This window comes from Bufo bufo, chromosome 3, assembly GCF_905171765.1.
Source record: "Bufo bufo chromosome 3, aBufBuf1.1, whole genome shotgun sequence".
In the NCBI taxonomy this organism is placed as follows: Eukaryota; Metazoa; Chordata; class Amphibia; order Anura; family Bufonidae; genus Bufo; species Bufo bufo.
The window spans coordinates 80,018,851-80,042,488 of NC_053391.1; positions in this window are offsets into that span (position 1 = coordinate 80,018,851).

Below are 23,638 nucleotides of genomic sequence, written 5' to 3' on the forward strand. Positions count from 1 at the left end.
TGTGCTTCCACTGAGCTCCCACTGTCAGGTGTGAATGCCATCAGCAGCGCATCTACCAGCGTGCGCCTGTACTCGCGCATCTTCCAATCACGCTCCAGTGATGAAATTAAGGACAGCACGTTGTTCTTATAGTGGGGATCCAGCAGGGTGGCCACCCAGTAATCAGCACTGGTTAGAATGTGGGCAACTCGGCGATCGTTGTGCAGGCACTGCAGCATGTAGTCGCTCATGTGTGCCAGGCTGCCCAGAGGCAATGACAAGCTGTCCTCTGTGGGAGGTGTATCGTCTGTGTCCTCTGTATCCCCCAGACATGCTCCATTGATGCCTATAAGCTGCTTTGGGTGCCACCCTGCTGTGAACACAGTTCCTCCTCATCATCCTCCTCCTCATCCTGCAGAACTGTGCCCTGGCTGGACAGTTGTGTACCTGGGCTCTGTTGGTGCAGGAACCCACCCTCCGAGCCACTTGTGAATGACTGGCCTGATAACTGTGGAAATGATGCTTCTTCCTCTTCTTCTTCCTCCTGTGCCACATCCTCTTCCATCATCGCCCGAAGTGTTTTTTCAAGGAGACATAGAAGTGGTATAGTAACGCTGAGGACTGCATCATCGGCACTAGCCATGTTGGTGGAGTACTCGAAACAGCGCAACGCGGCACACACGTCCCGCATGGAGGCCCACTCATTGGTGGTGAAGTGGTGCTGTTCTGCAGAGCGACTCACCCGTGCGTGCTGCAGCTGAAACTCCACTATTGCCTGCTGCTGCTCGCACAGTCACTCCAGCATGTGCAAGGTGAAGTTCCACCTTGTGGGTACTTCACATATGGGGCAGTGAGCAGGAAGGCCGAAGTTGCGCTGCAGCGCAGACAGGCGAGCAGCAGCAGGGTGAGAACACCGAAAGCACATATCGAGGTAATTTTTCAAGGACCTCTGCACCAAATTCAGCAAATGCGCCAGGCAAGGAATGTGCATCAATACGGCTAGCCCTAGAGCTGCTACGAGATTTTGCCCATTGTCGCACACCACCATGCCAGGCTTGAGGCTCAGCAGCAGAAACCACTCATCAGTCTGTTGTTCCATGCCCGTCCACAGCTCCTGCGAGGTGTGGGGTTTTTCCCCCGAACAGATGAGTTTCAAAACAGTCTGCTGTTGTTTCCCCCTGGCTGCGCTGAAGTTGGTGGTGAAGGAAGGTGTTACGCTGACACGATGAGGAGGCGGTAGAGGAGGAAGCAGAGTAGGAGGAGGAGGCAACAGGAGGCAACGAGAAATGTCCTGCAATCCTCAGTGTCGGTAGGACAAGCACTAAAAGTCTATCCGCCTCAGGCCCAGCCACCACTGCAATTACCCAGTGTGCAGTTAGGGAGATATAACGTCCCTGTCCGTGCTTACTGGTCCATGTATCGGTAGTTATGTGGACCTTGCCACAGATGACGTTGCACAGTGCACACCTGATTTTGTCCCCAACTTGGTTGTGCAGGGCAGGGATGACTCGCCTGTAAAAGTAGTGGCGGCTTGGAACCACATTCTGTGGGACAGCCACTGCCATAAGTTTTTTAAAAGTCTCTGTCTCCACCAGACGGAATGACAGCATTTCAAAGACCAGGAATTTTGAAATGCTGGCATTCAGAGCCAGGGATTGCGGGTGGGTAGGGGGGTACTTCCTCTTTCTCTCCAGTGTTTGGGGGATGGACGGCTGAACGTTTCCATGGGACAGTGTGGACATGCCGGGATGACAGTGGTGGAGGTGGTGGTGTTGCTGCCACATCCTTTGTTTGCGGGATGGCAGGTGGCACTGTCACTCCAGAGGGGGAGGAAGAGGCCAAGACCGCAGCAGAAGAGGGAGCAAGAAGAGCCTGAGATCTTTTGTGGTTTTTCAGGTGTGTACTTCACTGCAGCATGTGCTTTGCATTTAGATGCCTGGTCATGCAGGTGGTGCTCAGGTTTAGAACATTTATGCCTCGCTCCAGGCTCTGATTGCACAGAGTGCAAACCACTTGCGTCTTGTCGTCAGCACATTGTCTGAATAACTGCCATGCCAGGGAACTCCTTGGAGCTGGCTTTGGCATGCTCAGTCCCTGGGTGCGGTGGGCAGTAGCAGGCATACTAGCTAGGGGACGGCCACTATGCTTTTGCACCCTGCTTTCTCTTTTGCTGTGCAGCTGGCGCGGTGTGACCACCACCTCTTCCTCCGAACTGCACACGTCACTCACATGACCTTGATTCCATGTGGGGTCTAGGACCTCATCATCCTCCACATCATCTTCCACCCACTCTTCACCCCTGCCCTCCTTGCCGGTCTGCACAGGGCAGAAAGCTGCAGCAGTTGGCACCTGTTTTTCATCATCATAATCAGAGACATGCTGCAGTGGTCCTCCCATGTCCCCATCCTGAAACATAAGTGGTTGGACATCAGTGCACTCAGTCTCTTCCACTTCTGGGGTAAGGCTAGGTGGATGGCCCACAGAAACCTGCTGCATGACTTAGGACTCAGACTGCTTGGCTGATTTGCAAGGGGGTGAGGTGAAAGACAGATGCCCATGGGCTGCAGGTGCCACGTGCACCTGAGGAAGGTGTTTAATTTGGGCATGTAGCTGGCACAGATCAACCATGTCCTCTCCATGCAACAGGATCTCCACCAGCACCAGCAGCACTACAACCAGGGCCACGTCCCTTATTTGATGCTCTCCACATTCTTTGAGGTCATCCCACCGAACTAACAGTCAGATTAACATTATTATTATTATTTATTATTAAAGCGCCATTCATTCCATAGCGCTGTACATGTGAGAAGAGGTGCACATACATAATACAGACAATTGCACTAATCATAAACAAGACAAGTTACAAACTGGTACAGAAGGAGAGAGGGCCCTGCCCGTAAGGGCTTAAAATCTACATGGTATGGGAGAAAGACATAGTAGGTGCGGGTGAAGTTGGTCATGGCGGTATAGAGGCAGCAGGGTCACTGGTTGTAGGCTTGTCTGAAGAGGTAGGTTTTCAGGTTTCTTTTGAAGGATTCCACTGTAGGTGAGAGTCTGATATGCTGGGGTAGCGAGTTCCAGAGTATGGGGGATGCACGGGAGAAATCTTGGAGTCGATTGTGGAAAGAGGCGATAAGAGGAGAGGAGAGAAGGAGGTCTTGCGAGGATCGGAGAGTGCATGTGGGGATGTATCGGGAAAGTAGCTCAGAGATGAAGGGAGGGGACAGGTTATGGACGGCCTTGTATGTATTTGTTAATACTTTGAAATGAATTTGCTGGGCAATGGGGAGTCAGTGAAGGGATTGATTGGCAGAGGGGAGAGGCAGAGGAGTAATAGGGTGAGAGGTGGATTAGTCGGGCAGCAGAGTTGAGGATAGATTGGAGGCGTGCGAGAGTGCTAGATGGAAGGCCACAGAGGAGAGTGTTGCAGTAGTCTAGGCGGGAGATGATGAGGGCATGTACAAGCATTTTCGCAGATTCAAAGTTAAGGAAAGCGCGGATTAACTATATTAATTTCCCTGTCACGTATAAAGTGCACGTGTATCTCACACCAAAAATGGGTATATGTCCACCATCGAACTAACAGACGGATTAACTATTATATTTTTGTGTCATGGGTACTAAAATGGTGCATTCCAAAAAATCACTATAGGTCACCCACAGAATTTATTATTATATTTCTGTGTCAGGGGTGCAAAGCTGCTGTATTGCACCAACAAAAAATCATTATAGGTCACCCACAAAACAAATAGCCAGATTCCTAACACTCTCCCTCGCTTCAGTTGCCTGCTTCCTGTCCCTGCACTATTTAGAGCTGATGGGTGGTGCTACACGTTATCCATCTTGTTTAGAGGCAGGGTCACATGATGCACCGGCCAATCACAGCCATGCCATTACTAGGCATGGCTGTGATGGCTTCTAAGTGCCCACAGCTTAAAATCTTAAAAGTTGATTGGCTGCCCTGCTGTCACGGTACCTTCTGTGACAGAGGTTAGAAGATCAGAGAGAGACTGACTGCACGTGAGGTTAATTGACAGTTTCTTGATTCTCAGTGTTGTTGTTTGGTAATGACCACACCTCTTGTCAGGTGCCGCTGGCGGTCGTTACTGCTTCCCTATTTAGTTTGGTTTCACACTTCATACCATGCGGTTGATATTCTCTGCTTGGATTTGAAAGAGGTGGTGTGTGGACCTTACCTGTGTTCCTGCTCATCCATTTTCTATAAGATAAGTTGTACTGCTCCTTGTATTTGGTTGTTCCTTTGTGCTTGTTGTTACTAGGCCTCAGGGAGACGCTGGTTCGTTCACCTGGGAGGGAACCAGTAGTCTCATTCCCTTTCACAACCTCTAGGGCATCTCAGGGACTCCTAGGGTTCAGGTTCAGGTGTATGTATTTTCCCACCTTCAGGGTCTATACATACTAACAGGAGTCAGGGCCAGTTCTAGGGGTTTCCTAGGAGGCGACCTTTCCTCTCTCCCTAGCCTTGAGGCCTAGTTCTTTGTCTTCTCCCTTCTGTTGTCTTTCTGGTGTCCCTCCCTTCCCCATTATTTGTGACACCTGCAGCCTTTCAAAAGCTTTATTTAATGCCCGAACACCGAACTCGAACCCAAACTTTTCCAGCAAAGTTCGGGTTCGGGTCCCAGGACCCGAACTCGCAAAGTTTGGTACGGACCCGGTTCAGGTTTGCTCAACACTACAGGTCATACATGACTGGTTTTAAAGTTTTAGGTACGGTATGAAAAATACAGTAAAAATGCCACTTCTTCTAGACCATGAATCAATAAAATTGCCCTATAATGACAACATAAAATTATAGTCCTATAAGGGGTTTTCTACTCTTTTACTATATCCTCAGGATAGGCCATCAATATCTGATTGGTGGGTATTGGACACCCTGAACACCCCCCACAATCAGCTGTTCTGCTATAGCTCCAGTGCCAGTCGTGCAGGAACTACACAGCTCCATCCATTGTATAGTGGACAGAGCTGGCTACTGCAATGAGTCACAGTGAGGAAGTTACAAGATCTCTCCACAGCACAATGGACAGAGCTAGTTACAGTGCAATTACTACGCTCAAGCAACTTATCTGCGTTTGACCCCTCCAATCAGATATTGATGTGTAGTGTACGGGGACTGTAATGCCCGTCACTACAGGAGGGTCACTTGTGTGCTGTCGTCCCCCTTATTCATGGGGAAGTTGGTATAAGTTATCTTTATAAAATGTAATGTAATGTAATGCTATGTATTTCCCTGTTACTGTGAAACTTGCATGTACAGGCCTGCTAGGGGTGTCAATTCAGCTCTTAGTCACTAGAGGGAGCTAGGGAGCCCTAGTTTATATAAGGCCCAGTCAGGGAAAGGAAAGTCAGTCTAGAGTCTAGTCTAAAGCCAGTCTACAGCAGTTGGAGTTTAGACTATGTCAGAGTCAAGTCCAGGCCGGAAGCCTGCAGACCAGGAGAGGGTATTGCAGTCCCTGTAACCGGGTTCCAGATTCAAAGAGAAGGTTCCCCTCCTGAGTTCATCTATGCAGAAGCAGGAACACCTCAGTTCAGAAGTTTCTAGAGTCTGAGGAAGCTGAGAGAGAGACAGAGGCAAAGCTCAGAAAAGCAAGAGGTACTCAAGACAACAGAGGAGGTACTTGATAAAGATAAAACCAAGGATATACGCCAGAGCTAGGGTATTGGGCCTTGGAGAAGATTTTCTATGTTCCAGGATCAGTCAGGAATAGAGTGCAAGCTGCCTGTACTGCAAGTCCTGTGTTTAACACTCTGAAGTCACCTTGCTATACATATATTGCCTGCATCAACTGTACTGAAAATCAACTGTCTGCAAAGGAACTGCGTTTCCGTTATTGTCCCTATATGATGACTACTAAAGTTTGAGTTCTGCTTTAACATCACGTGGTTCCTCAGTTATTCCTGCTATCAGCAAACGGCGTGCCACCGTTTAATTGGCACTGGCGTCACGAACATTTCTCATCATCACCTGCCCTTGCAGAGAGTCAGCCGTCTCAGGTTAGTGTCTATTGCACTACAACACCCAGGAACATTTCTACACCTAACTTGAGTACGCTGCAGATGGCCAATCTTGAGGATAGGCTATCAATAGTCTGTAACAGCGGCTGCTGTGCGCCACTGTTCCCCTGCTTACCGCCACGGTCCCGGGCGCCGTGTTCAGAGGTGATATGCGGCCAGTGCTTCCCATTCACCGCTGCAGTCCTGGGCTCTGTGTAGGTACTGTTGTTCTGGGATCCACTCCACAGTTTCCTCTCAGCCTTGGCCACAGCATGCTTGCTGCTTGTTTCCTGCAGAACTTCCTTAAGGGCCAGCGCGCGTCACTTCCTGTGCTTTATGGGTGAGTTCATGTGACCTCGCTGACCAATCCTAGCCCTCCTCCTCCTGCACATATATAAGTGGCTCAGTGTCAAGGTCCTTGTGTCCTGCTAAGGTTCCTGATAACCGCTTGTGTTCCTGTATTCGTACTTGTATTCCCGGACTCTTCTACCTGTTTGATCCCTGCCTGCTTGCCTTGACTCTCTTGTTGTCGACCCAGATTGCCTGACCTGTACCTGTGCCGCCAGCCCTGACCTATTTCCTGTTTGACTTCGCCTCTGCCTCATCCTTCGGTCCTGCACTGTTGCTCCTGGTTACGACTCAGCATGCTGACCATGCCTGTACCACTCGTACCATTCTCAGGTACCTCCTGGTCCGCCTGGACCAGCTGCCTGGTTTGCCTATCCTCCTATATGTACTTGATTGCTGCCGAACAATGTTGCACTTTTGGTCTAGCATGGATAGGAAGCAGAAGAGAAGGGAGCTTGTAGCTTGAGGGTACTTGGCTTAGTATAGTGTTTTTTGGTTCTTTTAAGCCAAACAAGAAAAAGCTACCACAAAAACAAGTAGGATTCTAAAATAAAACAATATCATCCAGAAAAATTATCAAGGAACATATTAAAAAAACTATTGATGTAAACCAACGGACACCATATACTTGCACAGAGTTGGTTGTATATGTCTTTCCAGATGTTTTTTGAAATATAATTAAATGCTGCAGTAATGCGATTAAACAATAAAGTGCCGGTATAGACAATATACTTAGTCAGATTATTAAAACACGATCTCCTATTACAAGGGGGTGATGTGAGGAGCTATCTAGGTTCATGTCCACATTCTTTGAAGAATAAACTAAGTAACAAACATGATCCAAACATGAGAACGATCTTCCTGCTGTTTACAATATGGCAAACATTGTCTTCAATCTTTGTCAGATGTGTGAGTAATAAAACCCGTAGACGCACAGCACATTCTACAGCCAGGGAGACTAGGAAACTGTTGTTCACATTTGCTTATAATGTTTGACTATCTAAGCATTACATACCGTGAAACAGATGTTGGGAGCTGGATTTTGAATTGGCCCATTCATTTTAAATGTAAATTATATACTGCCATGTCTGCTCCATATTGAGAAGCTGATATAATGACCATGAAAAGGTACAGTGGGACCAAAGTTTTTTTTTTTCTTTCATATACCAGTTCTAGTTTACAAATGTAAATTATAATCAGCTTTAAAATTCTACTCATTGTTAGTTTTAATTTATACTCAGATTTAATTTTTTTTTGTAATATGCAATCAAACATGTTATTTCCTGAGGTCTACCAATCTGAATTTCATTAGGTTGAGGCAAAAGGAATTAAAAGAGGAAATTTTAAAATATTAATTTTCGTTCTTTTTAAGATACCTATATTTATAGTATGGGGACCCTAATGATTTAGATTCAGAAATCTTTAGCCGAAATTTGGATTTCTGCTGTGGATTTGTTTTTGTAATCCACAGCTTTTGAGCACAAAATCCATGCCGAATAACGAAAATGCTGTGGATTATAAAATATGTGGCATGTACATTATTCCTTTATTTTTTTTGTGTGGAATGTGCCTGTATCCTCAATGTACACGCTTGGCTTAAGAAAACAAGCTGAATTACATGTAGTTTTAAAATTTACATTTTGGGATCCCAAAGACTTATTTAAAAAATTCAAGACTGAAAACATATTATGTGCTTTACACTACACGACCATAATAAATTTATAAATTTAAAGAAAAAATTTATATATCTCTCCTTCTTGCTGGATGCAAATGGCATTTTTCTAAAACGAAATAAATAAAAAAAAGCATTTGGGTAATGTATCAAGTTTGTGCAAGTTTTGGTGCAAATAGAACGAGCAGCCCCCCAGGGCCCTATCTTGTCCCAGGCCCAGTTGGAATGTCAAATGGTGTGGTGCTGCCTATGTGTGTCACGGTGCTCCTACATGGATACAGCAGGACCCCAGGCTTAGACTCCATAGCATTAAAAAGGGGAATAGTTGAGTTAGGGGATGAAGAATAACTTGAGTCCAGACCTTGATATGAAGTTCAACGGCAACTTTAATTGAATAAACTTTCATCCAAATGATTTGCAGGCTTTGTCTTGGTCCCAGCAGGCTTTGGCATAAACTGGCAAGCACAGTTCATAGCTTTATCAACTTTATTTCATTCTCTATCTGCTGTACTGAAAGGCTTGCTTAAATACTCTGTTTTCTTTCTTTATGCTGCACTAAACTCTCCTTTGGTCTAGTTTATGTACTTTATGTACCGTATCTTCTGGTATCCTTGGATGGGATGCCTTGGGCTGTTATTCCCCTCCTGACACTCAGTAAATAACTTATCTTCCGCCGAAGAACAATTCTTCTTGCTGATATCTCTTATGGTGACCGAAGAACGATTTCCTCTGGTCCCTATGGCTTCCAGACATCTGCTTCCATGGACAGCAGAGCTTAAGCCACTCGGGCTGACATAGTCACGTCCGGCTATGACCATGCCCAGGCTTACTCTTAACTGTCTAGCCTAGAACTCCCTAGAACTAGAACTCACTGGAACTGATGCCCCTCCCTACTGCTAGGAAGCAGGAATTGCCCACTTCTGCCCAGAGGTGGTAGAATGGAATGGTAAATTCCATTCTATCTAAGGATCTATGTCTGCCATTTACACCGCCACCTGCTGGTGAACCAGGCACATTACATGTAAAAACTGTTGCATAGTAATCATAGCATAGAACAATGTAGAGGACACAGACAGAAATACAAAGATGACATTTATGTTGGCCCATTAGAGACAGTAGCAGGGTGTAGGAATGGTAAAATCACTCCGGGCTGTTACACAAGTGCTGTTTTGCGCCTCTTGCTTCGACTCATTTAATAATGTGCCGTAGAAAACTGTGCCAACTAATTTGTTCATGTAAGTTTCTTTTTCTGGCACACAGATCTCCTGAAGATGCACCAAAATTACAACCTCTTAAAGGAAATGTCATCAGAAAATGAGCTATTGTTTAAAGCACATTTTTATGTTACATTTTTAAAGAATTTTTGAATTTATTTTTAATTTTCCATGTCAATATCTATAATTTAAACAAAAAACATAAATCCTGCAGTTTTTGCACTGGCCACTAAGCCTAATAATAGCACAATTTCTTGGTCTGTACAGATCCCTTTACTGCTGTTATCTCCTTATCATTACAGCCTCATTATATTACTTCTGTGTAGAGACAACACAGGGTCCACCATTTACTATAGGTGATATCACAGCTTATCTACTCCCTGATGATCTCTGCACAGGTTACAGAGCATGCATAGGAAACTCTCCCATAAAAGTCAATGAGGTCCCCTCCTGACCATTGTGTCTATGAACCATGAGGCTGCCATAAAGCAATTTCCTTAATGATTTGTAAATGCTGTTAAGAACAGCTCAGGCAAGATGGCCGCTCCATAAAATAAAACTCTGACTGCTCTCACCCAAGTCGTCAACAGTGAGACTCTCTTGGCTATCTATCGTAGGGCATGGTGGGAAAGGAAAAAGGAAAGCGACTCTCTAGGAAGGGGCAGTGAAGACTGGGAGGACGCCACTTCTTTGGGGCTGCAAGCAGGAGGAGCAGGAGGAACATTGTGTCCTCTGGCTCCATGGCAGGGTGTCTGACTCTGAAGTCACCTGCACATCATCTTGCTGCCTCTCAGAGGAGGAGTGAGCCATCCAATCCGCAATCTCATCCTCTTTTTCCTCAACCATAATATTGCCCCTTCCTGAAGCCAGCAGGGACAACTGCGGCCTACTACTGCAGCACGCCAGACCTGCAGGGTATAGCGAAGTGAGATCACGGTTATGGGCAATCGAGGGTTGCTCACTGTATTTGGAGAACCCTGGGCAGGCATGCAGCAGTGAAAGAGAGGTAGACACAGTTCCTCTAGGTCTGGATCCTGGCGGTGGCAATTCTGCGTAACTCCCGCAACTTTTCCTCCAGACGGACGATCTGGTCGTCTAGGCTCTCGGTCTCAGGATTGCTGTCCTCTGCTGTCGCCGCCGGCACTGGTACAGTAGATGGTGCATCGGACGCGGCCGCTGCAGGCTCCGGTGGCGCATGAGGTCTCTTACCCTTCCGGATATTATCCAGGGTAACGCGGAGTCCTTTCAGATTCTCCATTTCTTGGATCGTTTTCTCCCGGCGAGGCAGCTCGGGGGATGGATAGGGACTCACCCATTTGTCCAACACGGTTGGCTGCCAAAATACGTTAGGGCCAATGAAAGAGCCCCGCTCTTGGAATGCGTGATGGGCCGGTTCTGGAGAGCGCGCTAGTTTGCGCTCGCAGCCAGAGTAGTCCTTATCTGCCTCCCAGTCCTCCGGTTCTTTCTTGGGACGGGTCACGGCAGTAGCATATGGGCCTCGCAGGCCCTCGGCAGGGGTGAATTCCACTTCTTCTCCCTCGCGGAGGTTATGCATATGCTCGGGGAGGTAACCCCGCTTGACGGATCTCCGGTTTACGTATAAGTCTCTGCCGGTGGTATAGTCTTGTATGAAACTGTAGCCACGGTTCTTGTCGAAGGCCACAACCAACCCCTTTCTCCTTTCCAGGCGTGGTTGGGTGTCAGTGTGGCGCTCGTGAACGGTCTTTGCCAGTTCTTCGTAGAATATCTTTGACTTTGTATTTTTCTTTATGGCGGCCTCCCGGATCTCTGCCATTAACGCTGACCACTTGAACGAGGGCTGAAAGAAGTCCCTCCAGGAGCCATAGTAGTTCTCCAGTTGCGTCCCCAGTGGCGGGCAGGCGGGCTTCTCCGGTCCCGGAGAGTAGGCCGGTGGAGCGTCCTCTGGCTCTACACCAACATCATCCATTTCCAGCAAATCAGGCGCAGACATCCCAGCAGAGCAGTCTTCACTCTGCAACATGCTCGATCCTTCTCTGGAGAGCGACAGGGTGGCGCCAATAAGTTCAGACAGATCCTCCCATTGCACTGGGAGGCCGCCCCCCAGGTACGCCAGTATGGGGGAGGCGGAGTCCATTTCTGCAGACATGCAAATGTCCAGACAGGGCGGTGGCGCCGACATTGAGCCTTTTCCCGCTCTTTTCAGCAAAAAGGCGCCAACTTTTACCGCCAATTCAGGATGAAGATGACGCAGCAGTAAATTCAAGCAAGCTCAGCGGCCATCTTTAGCAAAACGCTGTCTATTCACTGACAGCAAGCGGTGGCTTAAACAAGCAGCAAACAGTCCAGAAAACACTATCTTCACACCGCTAATTATGACAGTTCTTTGGCCCAGCAATTTTGAACAAACCAATTAGGGCTTGGTCACTTTAAGATGATTTTTAGCACACAGTTTTATATCCGCAATGGCGCAGGAATGTTCCGTAAATCCTGTTCGTGACGCCAATTTATGCAGCACGCCAGACCTGCAGGGTATAGCGAAGTGAGATCACGGTTATGGGCAATCGAGGGTTGCTCACTGTATTTGGAGAACCCTGGGCAGGCATGCAGCAGTGAAAGAGAGGTAGACACAGTTCCTCTGGGGCACCCTCGGTATGTGGGGACCAGGCCTGATGTTGTGTGAGGTGCCCTGGATGTTACAGGTATTTTAAGTGCCTGGGGCAAGGTCCCTTTTGGATTCGTGACGCCAGTGCCGGTAACGGTGGCACACCGATTTTATAGGAGGAATAACTGAGTACTCAGTGGATAAACCAAACGTTTCTTTACTTGGTGAACACAGTCCAACTTTGTACATACAGTTATAGTTGATAGTGATGATAATGCAGTCCCTTGAACAATACTTCACAAGCAGGTAGACTTTAGATGGTGGCAGGTAGTAATCATGCAAGATACTTGGAGGACACAACGGTTAATGCTTTGCAGTGCAATGCTGCTCTATCCCCTTCAGCTATTCTAGCTGGCTGGATCCCAAGGCCCGGAAGCCTAAATACTGGCTTTAATCCTTGGTATATAAATTCTCTCTCCAGTATTGACCCTTGCTCTTTACTTTATAGATCCTCTGCCCATCAGGTTACTTATCTGACTTGTATTATCCTTGCTTGGTTGGGAAGCTGCAGGTTGCTCCTAGGAGGTCCATTCCTACTACTGGGGTAATCTTCTGAGCTAACTGAGGCTCACTTGATCCACAGGTAGGCTAGGATCCCTCTACTAGCCCCCTGGTAACAACTAGAAGCCTGGGCTGTCTAGCTGCATGTCAGGAGGAGGCCCTCAGCATATCACTGGCTGGTGCCTTCTAACTTGTCTCTGCAGACTCCTGACTCTGAACTCACTCTCCCTGTCTGGGCCTGGATATTTATACTAGGGGCTCCCTATCTCCCTCTAGTGTATGGGATGTCTAACTACACCCAACTAGGCCTGCTATTGCATCATACAGGGAACATTGCATATAAAAACACATTAGAAAATACATTGATTGCACAATTACATATGACATTTCTGTCCCTTGTGAGTAGGAGGAACGCGCACACCAATTGACCCTTGTGTAGTGCCCACGCCAATCTAGTGGGACACTACACTACTACCACTAAAACTTCTTCTGGTCAGATTGATGGTGCTGCTACTACCCACATTCTGGCCCTACCCTGTGTAGTAAACACGTATATATGCTGCTGGTTTGACTATAATCAAGACACCCCCCCCCCCAAAAAAAAAAAAAAAAAAATTTTTAAGATGTATGAAATAGGGAAATGGATTTGGGCCTAAATTACTTGTCATTCCCAGATATTTTTGTGTGCTATGCTGTCTATTGGTGTAGTAATCATGTATATACAGTGGGGGAAATAATTATTTGACCCCTCACTGATTTTGTAAGTTTGTCCAATGACAAAGAAATGAAAAGTCTCAGAACAGTATCATTTCAATGGTAGGTTTATTGTAACAGTGGCAGATAGCACATCAAAAGGAAAATCGAAAAAATAACTTTAAATAAAAGATAGCAACTGATTTGCATTTCATTGAGTGAAATAAGTATTTGAACCCTCTAACAAAAAAAGACTTAATACTTGGTGGAAAATCCCTTGTTTGCAAGCACAGAGGTCAAACGTTTCTTGTAATTGATGACCAAGTTTGCGCACATTTTAGGAGGAATGTTGGTCCACTCCTCTTTGCAGATCATCTCTAAATCCCTAAGGTTTCGAGGCTGTCTCTGTGCAACTCTGAGCTTGAGCTCCCTCCATAGGTTTTCGATTGGATTAAGGTCCGGAGACTGACTAGGCCACTCCATGACCTTAATGTGCTTCTTCTTGAGCCACTCCTTTGTTGCCTTTGCTGTATGTTTTGGGTCATTGTCGTGCTGGAACACCCATCCACGACCCATTTTCAGTTTCCTGGCAGAAAGGAGGTTGTCGCTCAGGATTTCACGATACATGGCTCCGTCCATTTTCCCGTTTATGCGAATAAGTTGTCCTGTGCCCTTAGCAGAAAAACACCCCCAAAGCAAAATGTTTCCACCCCCATGCTTGACGGTGGGGACGGTGTTTTGGGGGTCATAGGCAGCATTTTTCTTCCTCCAAACACAGCGAGTTGAGTTAATGCCAAAGAGCTCTATTTTGGTCTCATCAGACCACAGCACCTTCTCCCAGTCACTCTCTGAATCATTCAGGTGTTCATTGGCAAACTTCAGACGGGCCTGCACATGTGCCTTCCTGAGCAGGGGGACCTTGCGAGCCCTGCAGGATTTTAATCCATTGCGGTGTAATGTGTTTCCAATGGTTTTCTTGGTGACTGTGGTCCCTGCTAATTTGAGGTCATTAACTAACTCCTCCCGTGTAGTTCTAGGATGCTTTTTCACCTTTCTCAGAACCATTGACACCCCACGAGGTGAGATCTTGCGTGGAGCCCCAGAGCGAGGTCGATTGATGGTCATTTTGTGCTCCTTCCATTTTCGAACAATCGCACCAACCGTTGTCACCTTCTCTCCCAGCTTCTTGCTAATGGTTTTGTAGCCCATTCCAGCCTTGTGCAGGTCTACAATTTTGTCTCTGACATCCTTGGACAGCTCTTTGGTCTTTCCCATGTTGGAGAGTTTGGAGTCTGCTTGATTGATTGATTCTGTGGACAGGTGTCTTTTATACAGGTGACTAGTTAAGACAGGTGTCCTTAATGAGGGTGACTAATTGAGTAGAAGTGTCTAACCACTCTGTGGGAGCCAGAACTCTTAATGGTTGGTAGGGGTTCAAATACTTATTTCACTCAATGAAATGCAAATCAGTTGCTATCTTTTATTTAAAGTTTTTTTTTCGATTTTCCTTTTGATGTGCTATCTGCCACTGTTACAATAAACCTACCATTGAAATGATACTGTTCTGAGACTTTTCATTTCTTTGTCATTGGACAAACTTACAAAATCAGTGAGGGGTCAAATAATTATTTCCCCCACTGTATGCTGCTAGTTTGAATATAATCCCCAGGCAGGCAATTCATCGAAACAACCACCCAGCATCTCTCAGTCCAATGATGTGCCATCTCTCAAAGTCTGTCAACTTGGAAAAATGCTTTTTGAGTGCGCTGCAGAGGCATATGTATCAGTCAACAATAGTGTTGAGTGAAGAGAAGCATCCGAAGTTGAATTTGGTCCGAATGTTAGGAAAAATTTGATTCGAAACGAAGCAGAACATCCTCGTGCTTTGTGTTTACAAATTATTTTTCCTAAAATGGCGGCTGGAGTTGTTTTAGAAAGAACTGAGAGGCAGTCACGCAGAGGCAGTCCGCTCCTCTCTTGATTGAAAAAGACTTGCCAAAGGACCTGCACTGAGCGTGATGACATCACTGCGCGGTCCCAGTGTGATCACATGGTGACGTTATCACTGATGATGCCACCACGTGATCACACTGGGAGTGCGTGATGACGTCCTCACACTCAGTGCTGGTCCTTCGACAGGTCTTTTCCACTCATAAGAGGAGCGGACTGCCCCTGCGCGAGCAAGTGGATGAGGTGAGTGATTATTTTTTAAACCCAAAAGACCATATTGCACTAGTGTATTACCGTTTTTAATGGCCGATAGATGGATGCACTTCTGTCTGTTAAGTGGCTATTAAAAATGGCAATTTTTGACAAATTAATTCGTAATGAATCGACTTTCTTGTCAAACTTTAGCGAAGCTGCTGAATCAAATTTTACAAAACTTTGCTCATCTCTAGTCAACAACCTTTCGCTAAGAGGTCCACTACCCAAATGTAGTCTTTTTATAGGGCAGCGGGAAAAGCACTTTTACATCCTCTTGTGATAAGACCCAGTATCTAATCAGACCTCACCTGGAATAATTTACATATCTGCCTGAGATATAACTGTATGATGAGTTTTGCAGCAATCCAACACTTCTGTCTGGGTGCCTTATTTTTTTCTGTCAGTCCGTGTATTTCGATCAGTGAGCCCGAACTAGAGTCCCTTGGAAGTCTAGGATTCCTTAAAATCTAGCCAGATGTCCCCCTGAAGGCATCAGTAGTAGTAATGAGTGGCAGGGGCAATATTCGATATTTTACGAATATTTGGGCGAATATTCATCATATATTCGCAAATTCGCAAATTTGCGATTATTTTCTTGATTGCAAAAATCGGCAATGTAATATGCGCATATTGCGTGAGCAATACAGGAGTGGGTCTCTGTTGCTACATTTTTCCTGAGACTGGAGAAAATGGTTGGCACGGCAGAACATTACAATAGCTTTATATGCAGATAGTGCTCCAATATATTCGCGATTGCGCAAATAGGCAATTAACGATGCGCATATTTTTGCGCAATACATGCAACTTCACATTTTAGCAGGTCGGACTACATATTACTGATTGGTGCACTAAGTATTGTTGTGACATCACAGCACTATGTCTGTAGCATGTATGTATGGACAGCAGAACCTATCACACTACCTAACACCCTGCACTGGAACCTATCAGCTACACTATATCAGGATATAACCTACACTGACTATCTCCCGCTAACTATCTGTATTATATATATATGAGCTGACTAACTATGTAATGTAATTAAACAGTAAAGCACAGAGCACAGCAATAACACTGCTCTCTCTCAGAACTGCAAAAAACTGTTGAAAATGGCTGCTGGGGAGGTTGTTATATAGTAAGGGGTAGGCAACTTTCCTATTGGTTGCTAGGGATGTTGCTAAGCTCAGACAAAGACATTGCAGCCTTCTCATTGGCCCACAAGCAAGAAGGGAGGTTACTGATGAAAAAAAAATCTAGAATATTCGCGAATACGAATATATAGCACTATATTCTAAATCTTTGCAAATACTCGAAGTGGAGATATTCGCGATTAAAATTCGCGATTTGAATATTCGCACTCAACACTAATCAGTAGGAATGTCACTTTTAAAGCAGGAATTGTTGTTTTATTTCCACCTGCATGAAATGGTGGGAATGTGACTTGAGAGGAACATTTTATGGTACCTCCATGGTAATAAAGATGAGAATCACTGATGTTAGGGTGTTTTCACACACTTTGTTGCGTTTTTCCTAGTGTTTTTTTTTATTGGTGTCTTTTCTCACTTTTGGTTGTTTTTTTAATCCACAACAATTTTTCAGAACACAGTATGCTGGAAAAACTGCAATTGAAAAAAAAAAAAAACACCACCCGAAAAAAATGCTTGTATAAGCCTTTAACCCCTTCCCGACCAGCACCGTACAGCGCAGCGTAACGTGACTTTACACCCAGTTCCGTACTATTGCGGCCGGCTGATCGGGGGGGTGCAGAAGCTGCGCCCAACCTATCAGCGGCAGGGATCCGGCAGTAACTGATAAGCCGGATCCCTGCTGTATGCTCAGGCATCGGTGAAAACACAGATGCCGGCGCATTAACCTTTGATGTGCCGCGGTCCGCGCTGACCGCGGCACGTGCAATGTATGGGGAGGGAGGGAGCAGCCATCGGGTCCCCGCTCTGCTGTGACGGAGACCTGATGGCAGGGAAGGCAGCCCAATGCCTTCCTTAGGCATCGTGGATGCCTTCCCTCTTAGGCTCCTTTCACACAACAGTTTTTTTTTTTCCGATTGCTGGCCGTTTTTTTTACGTTTCATATACGGTCCGTATACGGAACCATTCATTTCAATGGTTCCGCAAAAAAAAACAGAATGTACTCCGTATCCATTCCGTTTCCGTATTTCCGTTTTTCCATTCTGTTGAAAGAAATGGAAACACAACGAAAACAAAAAACTGAACAACGGATCCGTGAAAAAACGGACCGCAAAAGACTTAAAAAGCCATACGGTTGTGTGAAAGAGGCCTAAGCCTGTGAGATCCAGCCCCCTGAATCTCACAGGCAAACAGGCTGTAAGTGGTAATACACTTACAGCCAATGCATCACAATACAGAAATTTTGTAATGCATTGTAAAGGGGATCAGACTCCCAAAAGTCCCAGAGTGGGATAAAAAATAAAGTAAAAAAAAAAAGTAAAAAAAATAAAGGTTTACAAAAAAAAAATTGTTTCAAGTAAAAAACAAAGCGTCCTTTTCCCAAAATAAAGGAAATAAAAAATAGTGAAAAAAAGAACAGTAGACATATTAGGTATTGCTGCGTCCATATCGACTGGCTCTATAAAAATATCACATGACCTAACCCCTCAGATAAACACCGTAAAAAAATAAAATAAAAACTGTGCTAAAAAAGAAAATTTTTTGGTCCCCTTACATCACTAGAAAGTGCAACACCAAGCGATCAAAAAGGCGTATGCCCCCCAAAATAGTACCAATCTAACCATCACCTCATCCCGCAAAAAATTAGGCCCTACCTAAGACAATCGTCCAAAAATTTAAAACCTATGGCTTTCAGACTATGGAGACACTAAAACATGATTATTTTTGTTTCAAAAATGCTTTTATTGTGTTAAATGTAAAAAAAAAAAAAAAAAGCTGATATATTAGGTATTGCTGCATCCGTAACAACCTGCTCTTTAAAAAAAAAACACATGCGCTAACCCCTCAGGTGAACACCGTAAAAAATATAAAATAAAAACGGTGTCAAAAAAGCCACCCTGATCTTGGCTTCCAACACTTCATACAGAGACCTGACTATGTGTCCGCACCCTAACAGTTAGGCCTCTTTCACATGGGCGAGATTTCCACGCTGGTGCAATGCGTGAGGTGAACGCATTGCACCCGCACTGAATCCGGACCCATTCATTTCTATGGGGCTGTGCATATGAGAGGTGATTTTCACGCATCACTTTTATAATATGTAAATTACCCCTCTACCAGCAAGTAGGGCGGCTACTTGCTGGTAGCAGCCGCATCCTCCTTTCATAAAGACGCCCCCTCCTCATGTTGATTGACAGGGCCAGCGAGCGCTCTCGTCCTCTGGCTGGCCCTGTCTGCGTTTTAAATATCGCGCCTTCGCCGTATCGGTCTTCAGTCGGCGCAGGCACACTGATAGGAGGACGCTCGCTCGGCTGCTCCTTCCTCAGTGCGCCTGCGCCGGGTGTAGATGTGATGTCATCGGCGCAGGCGCATTGAGGAAGGAGCGGCCGAGCGAGTGTCCTCCTCTCAGTGCGCCTGCGCCGACTGAAGACCGGTACGGCGCAGGCGCGAGATTTAGAACGCAGACAGGGCCAGTCAGAGGACGAGAGCGCTCGCCGGCCCTGTCAATCAACATGAGGAGGGGGCGTCTTTATGAAAGGAGGATGCGGCTGCTACCAGCAAGTAGCCGCCCTACTTGCTGGTAGAGAGGTAATTTACATATTATAAAAGTCAGTTTTTTGAAGAAAGTACTTAACGAAAAAGAGTAGGAGCACTATATATTGATAAATCGCAGTATAAGGATTTTAAGTAGCCAAAAAATTAAAAATGACTATAGGGGGGTGACAGAAGCCCTTTAATACAGAATGCTTAGTAAAATAGGAATGAAGAGGTTAAAAAAATAATAATAATTTAACTCACCTCATAGAAACATAGAAACATAGAAACATAGAATGTGTCGGCAGATAAGAACCATTTGGCCCATCTAGTCTGCCCAATATATCTGAATCCTATGAATAGCCCCTGGCCCTATCTTATATGAAGGATAGCCTTATGCCTATCCCATGCATGCTTAAACCCCTTCACTGTATTTGCAGCTACCACTTCTGCAGGAAGGCTATTCCATGCATCCACTACTCTCTCAGTAAAGTAATACTTCCTTATATTACTTTTAAACCTTTGCCCCTCTAATTTAAAATTGTGTCCTCTTGTGGTAGTTTTTCTTCTTTTAAATATGCTCTCCTCCTTTACCGAGTTGATTCCCTTTATGTATTTAAAAGTTTCTATCATATCCCCTCTGTCTCTTCTTTCTTCCAAGCTATACATATTAAGGTCCTTTAACCTTTCCTGGTAAGTTTTATCCTGCAATCCATGTACTAGTTTAGTAGCTATTCTCTGAACTCTCTCTAGAGTATCTATATCCTTCTGGAGATATGGCCTCCAGTACTGCGCACAATACTCCAAGTGAGGTCTCACCAGTGTTCTGTACAGCGGCATAAGCACTTCACTCTTTCTACTGCTTATACCTCTCCCTATACATCCAAGCATTCTGCTGGCATTTCGTGCTGCTCTATTACATTGTCTTCCCACCTTTAAGTCTTCTGAAATAATTACTCCTAAATCCCTTTCCTCAGATACTGAGGTCAGGACTGTGTCAAATATTCTATATTCTGCCCTTGGGTTTTTACGCCCCAGGTGCATTATCTTGCACTTATCCACATTAAATTTCAGTTGCCAGAGTTCTGACCATTCTTCTAGTTTTCCTAAATCCTTTTCCATTTGGCGTTTCCTTCCAGGAACATCAACCCTGTTACATATCTTTGTGTCATCAGCAAAAAGACAAACCTTACCATCGAGGCCTTTTGCAATATCACTTATGAAGATATTAAACAAAATTGGTCCCAGTACAGATCCCTGTGGAACCCCACTGGTAACATGACCTTGTTTTGAATGTTCTCCATTAACTACAACCCTCTGTTGTCTGTCACTCAGCCACTGCCTAATCCACTCAACAATATGGGAGTCCATGCTCAATGACTGCAGTTTATTGATAAGTCTTCTATGTGGGACAGTGTCAAAAGCCTTACTAAAATCTAGATATGCGATGTCTACTGCACCTCCACCGTCTATTATTTTAGTCACCCAGTCCAAAAAATCTATAAGATTTGTTTGACATGATCTCCCTGAAGTAAACCCATGTTGTTTTTCATCTTGCAATCCATGGGATTTTAGATGTTCAACAATCTTATCCTTTAATAGGGTTTCCATTAATTTGCCTACTATTGATGTCAGACTCACTGGTCTATAGTTGCTCGATTCCTCCCTACTACCTTTCTTGTGAATGGGCACGACATTTGCCAATTTCCCATCTTCCGGGACGACTCCTGTTACTAATGATTGGTTAAATAAATCTGTTAACGGTTTTGCCAGCTCACCACTAAGCTCTTTTAATAATTTTGGGTGTATCTCATCAGGCCCCTGTGACTTATTTGTCTTCACCTTAGACAGCAAACTTAGAACATCTTCCTCTGTAAAGATACATGCATCAAACGATTTATTAGTCATCCTTTCTAGTGGAGGTCCTTCTCCTTTTTCTTTTGTAAAAACTGAACAGAAGTATTCATTAAGGCAGTCGGCTAGCCCTTTATTCTCTTCTACATACCTTCCGTCCTTTGTTTTTAATTTAGTTATTCCTTGTTTTAATTTCCTTTTTTTATTTATATATCTGGAGAATGTCTTATCCCCTTTTTTCATAGACTGAGTTAGTTTTTCTTCTGCCTGCGCTTTAGAAGTTCTTATAACTTGCTTGGCCTCTCTCGGCCTAATCTTGTAGATTTCCTTATCTTCATTGCTCTGGGGTTTTTTATAATTACAAAATGCTAGCTTTTTATTTTTAATGATTTGGGCCACTTCTGCTGAGTACCACAGTGGTCTCTTCCTTTTTTTGCTTTTACTGACAAGTCTAATGCAATTTTCTGTTGCCTTCAATAATGCACCTTTTAAGTAGTCCCATTTCTCCTGGACTCCATGTAATCCGTTCCAGTCTGATAAGGACTCATTTATGACTAATTTCATTTTTGAAAAGTCTGTTTTTCTAAAATCTAAAACTTTTGTTTTTGTGTGGTGGGACTCTTTCACAGTTCTTATATTAAACCACACTGACTGGTGATCACTAGATCCCAAGGTTTCGCCTACAATGACATCATATACCGAATCCCCATTTGTGAATACCAAATCCAAAATGGCCTCCCTCCGGGTTGGCTCCTCAACCACTTGTTGTAGAGATAACCCCAGTAGGGAATTTAGAATATCTGTACTCCTGGTAGAACTTGCTATTTTGGTTTTCCAGTTTATATCTGGAAGATTGAAATCTCCCATAATGATAACTTCTCCTTTCATTGTCATTTTAGCTATTTCTTCAACTAGTAGATCATCTAGTTCTTTAACTTGACCAGGTGGTCTATATATCACACCTACACGAGTTACTGCATGGTTAGCAAACTGCAACGTAACCCAAACTGACTCTATGTTGGCCTCACCAACTTGTATTAGGTTAGATTTAATGCTATCTTTTACATACAGGGCCACTCCTCCTCCTTTCTTGCCTTCTCTGTCTCTTCTGTATAAAGAGTACCCTGGTATGGTTATGTCCCAGTCATTTCTTTCATTAAACCATGTCTCCGTAACAGCCACTAAATCTACATTCTCAGATGCCATTATTGACCCAAGTTCATTGATTTTTTTACCTAAACTGCGAGCATTTGTAGACAGGACTCTGAGCTTATCATTTCTTAACCTCTGTGCTTCTGACCTGTTCTGGCATTGTTTCGGGGGGCAATTGGACTCTTTTATTTTCACTCTTTTGCCCCCCCTTCCTAGTTTAAATACTATTTCGCAAATTCTTGGAGTTGTTCGCTAAGTACATTTGTTCCTTTGAGAGAAAGATGCAAACCATCTTTTTTGTACAGTTCCTTTCTATTCCAAGTAGAGCTATCATGAGAAACAAAGCCAAATCCTTGCTCTTGACACCATTTACCAAGCCATATGTTGAACTCCTTTATGCGCCTCTGCCTATCATTCTGAACATTATGCACAGGCAGAACTTCAGAAAATGAAATGGTGGATGCAAAATCCTGTACGTCATTACCAAGTGTGATAAAAGATTTTTTCACCTCTGACACTTCATTGCAAGTCATTTGTCCCTAGATGGACAAGAACATCCACGTCCCCTTCCTGCTTTGCTTGCTTAACAATATTAATAATACGTCTTCTATCTCTTCTAGCAGTAGCCCCAGGGAGACATCTCACAAAACCATTTTCTTTAAGCTCCACACTTCTTATGATTGAATCACCCAGCAACAGCTGCTTCCTTTGAGACTTCACTTTATCTTTTTTGTTGCATACATTAGACATAGGAGTCGATGGTTTCTCACCCTCTGTGCTTGAGTCCATATCCATGTTGTCCTTACATTCTGAGAGTGCTGCAAATGAATTATGGAGAACCACCGACTGTGGGACATGTCTTCTATCCACCACTCTAAGACTTCCCGAACCTACAGTAACCCATCTGCCATTTCTGGGGGTCCTCTGTGGCAGTGGCATTGCAGCAGTCCTAGCTGGAGTTTGTTTAACAGATAATTTAAATATTTCAGATTTCAAAAATGCAATTTCCTGCTGCAGTAAGGAGAACTGTCTACAGATCTGACAGCATCCGAATCTCCAAAGAGTGGAACATGAAATAAATGCACAACAATTCCTGCACTGAACCAAGTCTGCCATTTTAAAGAGGAGAAAAAAAAAATTGTAAATTTAAATCAAACAAATCTTACCTTTTTTTTTTGTATTGTTTCCACCTTCCAGCCTACCTCCTGACTATCTCCTGCAATATCTCTTTACTGTACATAATGTAGTACTTGAAGGTAGTACTTGCACCTCATCCACTTGTTCGCGCAGCCCGGCTTCTCTTCTGTCTTCTTCTTTGATGACAGGTGGAAAAGGACCTGTGGTGACGTCACTGCGCTCATCACATGGTCCGTCACATGATCCATCACTATGGTGATGAATCATGTGATGAGCGCAGTGACGTCACCACAGGTCCTTTTCCTCCCAGGTCCTCAAAGAAGAAGACAGGAGAGAAGCCGGGCTGCGCGAACAAGTGGATGAGGTGAGTTAATTTTTTAATTTTTTTTTAACCCCTCCATCCCTATTTTACTAAGCATTCTGTATTAAGAATGCTATTATTTTCCTTTATAACCTTGTTATAAGGGAAAATAATAAAATCTAAACAACACCCAACCCAAACCCGAACTTCTGTGAAGAAGTCCGGGTTTGGGTTTGGGTACCAAAC